The sequence below is a fragment of the Erinaceus europaeus genome, chromosome 6 (genome assembly GCF_950295315.1).
Source record: "Erinaceus europaeus chromosome 6, mEriEur2.1, whole genome shotgun sequence".
NCBI lineage: Eukaryota > Metazoa > Chordata > Mammalia > Eulipotyphla > Erinaceidae > Erinaceus > Erinaceus europaeus.
This window is the reverse complement of record NC_080167.1, coordinates 19,604,817-19,609,581: the sequence shown is the minus strand read 5'-3', so window position 1 is coordinate 19,609,581 and position 4,765 is coordinate 19,604,817.

Sequence of the window (4,765 nt, the reverse complement as noted above, 5' to 3'; positions counted from 1 at the left end):
ATAAAGCAGGGTGTGGCAGAGATAATCTAGTGGTTATACAAAGAGACTTTCACAGCCCTTCAGCTATGCCACCGAGGTATAGGTCTTCTCCTGAGTTTCCCGGTTAGATCTCTGTGCCCTGGTGTCCCTCCCTGTTGCTGCTCCAGATTCTGAGGGTAGTAGCAATGGAGACTCAGAGTTGTACTTGGTGAGTCTCTGGGGAGTCCTTTCCTCCCTTCAGCTGTCCCCTTGTTGGTGGAGCAGACTGGAGGTGGTGTCTCCACTGACAGACTGTCGAACTGTTAGCAGTCACTTAATCTCTCCTTAGGCCCCTCTCTCCTCTCTGTCACCAGCCATGCGTGTTTGTACTCACGGGTGATTTACTGGGTTTCTGTGGTCATTCTAGTCCTGTCTTGTTTCGGTCTGGGTGGTCTCCTTTGGTATTCCTAGTTGATCCGGGAGAGGAGAGGAGAGGAGAGAAAGCGATCTGCTCTGGAATGTTTTATAAGAAACATAGCAAAGTACATTTCTCCTTGCCAGCTTGATAAGTGGTCCTTTAAAACCTTCACAAACTCCCTTAGTCAACTAAAAACTTCAAAAGTATTCTCCAGTCTAGGTAGTTTAGTCATAAAGGAAAAAAAAAAAAAAAAAACAGTAGCACAAAGCGCAAGGACTGGCATAAGAATCCCGTTTGAGCCCCTGGCTTCCCACCTGCAGGAGGTCGCTTCACAAGCTGTGTAGTAGGGCTGCAGCTGTCTATCTTTCTCTCCCCATCTCTGTCTTCCCCTCCTCTGTCCTATCCAACAACAACAGCTATGACAACAATAACAACTACAACAAGCACAACAATAAGGGCAACAAAATGGGAAAAACAGCCTCCAGGAGCAGTGGATTCGTACTGCAGGCACCAGCATGGAGCCCCAGCAATAACCCTGGAGGAAAAAAAATAAAAGCAAAAAACATAACTCCAATAGTTGCCATGATTTTACTGAGTTTATAAAAAAGAATAATTTCATTAAACTGCAAGGCCCTGGCAGATGGAGAAACTATAATTTAGAGCGATTAAATGAGCTGAATTTTATATGCCTCTAGTATTTAAGGCACTGAAAAAATATCACAATAATTGGAAAACGATGCATTGTTGACACCAATCTATTTCTCAGCTGAACAGCTAATAATCACTCCTCGCAATGCTCCAGGTGTGCGTGTGCGTGTGTGTGTGTGTGTGTGTGTGTGTGTGTGTGTATGTGTGTTCCCTCTAAAACTGGGGAGTTAAAAATAACCCTCCAAACTCTTCCTTCAAATGATTATCAGCTGTCCCTCTGCTACCATGCATTCCACAGGAGGCAGTATTGTGGGGTATCTTGAGGCAATTCCACAATAAATAAGTAAGCGTGTTCATTCCGTTATTCAAATGCAGTCTTAATTACCACACTCCTTGCTCCAAATTTCGTGCAGGAGGCTCCTGATAATGAGCTCCTGGGCTTTTGCTTCCTGCTCACAACATCTTGCTAAATGGACGCCAACTGCTAAGGGGGCACTCTCTAAACTGAATGGTGTGGGATTCAGGGCAGAGGTGCTGTGGTCAGAAAGCATGTTCAGCTCATTGCCATTCCAATGGATGGGAGAAGAAGTATGTGGCCAGAAATTTTGGGACTACAATAAATATATTTTAGTTATAGAGATTGACTGCCTCCTTTCTCTTTCCTTTCCTTTCCTTTCCTTTCCTTTCCTTTCCTTTCCTTTCCTTTCCTTTCCTTTCCTTTCCTTTCCTTTCCTTCCCTTCCCTTCCCTTCCCTTCCCTTCCCTTCCCTTCCCTTCCCTTCCCTTCCCTTCCCTTTCCTTTCCTTTCCTTTCCTTTCCTTCCCCTTCTCCTCCCTCCCTCCTTTCCTTCTTTCCTTCTTTCCTTCTTTCCTTCTTTCCTTCCTTCCTTCCTTCCTTCCTTCCTTCCTTCCTTCCTTCCTTTCTTCCTTCCTTTTTTCCTGTTGTGACCCCAAAAGGAATTTGGGACTATTAGCACAAATGAAATCACCCTGAAGCTGTGCTTCAGAGAAGGGAATGTATAAAAGTAAGGGCTTGGGCAGGGGAAATAGTATAATGGTTATGCAAATAGACTCTCATACCTGAGCCTCCTTAGTCTCATGTTCAGTCCCCTGCACCATCATAAGCCAGAGCTGAGCAGTGCTCTTGTGTTTCTGTCTCTCTCTGCATCTCTATCAAAAATAAAATAAATAAGAATACTTAAAAAAAAAAGCAAGGGCCTTTGAGCACTTTTTTTTTTTTTGGCTGCTGCTTCTCCTGGTCAGAAGCATCTCAACGGAGGTATCCCAGGTATCCGCCATGGCTACTTCTCCCGGGAACTGAACACCTGTGACTCTACTAGCCGGTAAGCTTTTAGACCCCTCTGCAGCCATGAGCAAACTTTACTAGAGCTGATAATTGTTTATCTTATGGGACTAAACTTTTGATAACTATATTCAGACTTTATGGACCTAGCATACTCTTAACCCTTGATGATAAGTGCTTATTTTGCCTTTTACTTGTTTCACCCTAATAAACCTTGTATTGTTTAAACCAGTTCCCAGCACCAGCTATGAATCCTTTCACACACCTCAGCAGCCCCCCACCTAACCCATTTTTGAAGTTAAATTACAACACCTTCCTTCCTTTCTCTCTTTCTTTCTTTCTTTCTTTCTTTCTTTCTTTCTTTCTTTCTTCCTTTCCTTTTTTAAAGAATACAGAATACAGAGAAAAATAGAGTTGAGAGAACACCTGCAGGACTGCTCCACCACAATGCCCCACCCCGCCCCACACACTCAGGTGAAGACCAGGGACTTGAACTTTGATCCTTGCATATGGCAACATGTGTGTTCTACCAGGTGAGCCACCACCTGACAAATATATATATATTTGTATATATATATTATAAATATATAATATATTGTATATATAATTATTAGTAAGAGAGAGAGAGTGAGATGGAACTAGAGAATATCAGTCTGATATATGTGATGCTGTGCTCGAACTCAGGACCTCTTGGCTGCAAGACCTCCGTCTACTGCCACATTTTCACTGGCACATGTGGAAAGGACTCTAGCTGAGCCTTGGATGGATATAGGCACAGAGAGCCGTGCCAATGGTCTCTTGGGCTGTCTCAGATACAAATACAGCTCCCTCTCCAGACCCCTGTGCATGCCCAGGGTAGGTGGAGGGCAGCTTTCCATTCTGGATTACTGGGATGTGGTATAGAATGAAAGAAAGAAAGACTTGTACCTGAGTTATAGTGAGCCATGCATAGGTGGGAGTTTGACTGCTAGAGTTCCCATTTGTGAGATGTAACAATAATACTCACCTACACATCTCCAGGATTTATTTATTTATTTATTTTGGCATCGAGCTTATCACTGAGGCTCACTGCCTGCACTGCAAATTTGCTATTCCCAGCAGCCATTTTTTTCCTTTTTCTCTTTCTTTCTATTTTATTTCATAGGGAAAAGATAAATTGAAGTGTGTGTGTGTGGGGGGGGGGCAGATAGAGAAGGAGAAAGCAAGATAGACACCTGCAGACTCGCTTCACTGTTCATGAAAATTCTGTCCATCACATGGGGAGCAGGGCCTTGAACCTGCCTTCTTGCACATGCTCAATCAGGTGTGCCACTGCCTGGATTATTATTTTAAAACTATGAGGGAGGTGGGAGGGAGAGAGAGAGAGAGAGAGAGAGAAGCTCTAGCCCTCAGAGTACCACTCTGGTATATGCATCACCAGGAGTTAAACAACTAATCAGAGGACCAGAAAAAAGAACCTAGGGAATGCCTTATTCAAACAGTTAATTTAGAATTTCATCTCTAGATCTATCACATGTTTACACTGCACCTTTGGTCTCTGCAGAAGTTCTTTTCTTGACTCACCTCCTGCCTGAACAAACAGATCCCTAGACATCTGGACACATGGTCCTCCTTGGCTGGCCCGTAGAACATTCCTCCTTCTTCACCATGTTGTTATACTTCCACACAGCGTCTCTTCTCAGACAGTCCCTTAGAGCATCTCTCCCCAATTCTCTTAAATCCATTTTTGGCCAGGAGCCCAGAACTAACCTGTTGATTTGAGGCAGAAGTCTGGGGCTGGGGACTGATGACTGGCACACACATCAGTGTGTGATAAGACAGCACATTGTTAGAATGAAATGTAAATAAACCCTGGGTCTTTATCTGCAGATCAGAGGTTACTGAAAGAGAGAATGGTTGAAAGTGGGCTGGGGGACCAGTGCTCTGCTGTGGATGAATGACATTACCTCTGAGACAACAACAGTCTTAGCAAACACTCTTTCCTTAATAAAAAAGAGAAAGGACAAAGAAAAATAGGGAGGATGTGGAAGAGGAGAAGAAAGAAAAAAGACGGCATACTGTTTAGACAGATATTACAGAAAAATCAATGTAAACAATATGAGTTGGTTACTGGCAAACACCTTTTTCCTCTAAAGATATAGATCACCAGTAAAATCTTTTTTTTAAAAAAATACTTTTATTTTTTTATTAATGAGAAAGATAGGAGGGGAGGGAGAAAGAACCAGACATCATTTTGATACATTTGCTGCCAGGGATCGAACTCATACTTGAGAGAATGTTTAGTGCTTTTTCCACTGTGCCACCTCCTGGACCACACTATTTTATTTCTTTTATTGGAGTGTTAATGGTTTATGGTATAGTCTTTAACACAAAGTTATAGCCTCTCGTTTCCCCTTGATTAGTGTCTAGGAGACACATCAAGACCTCAATGTTCTCTCAC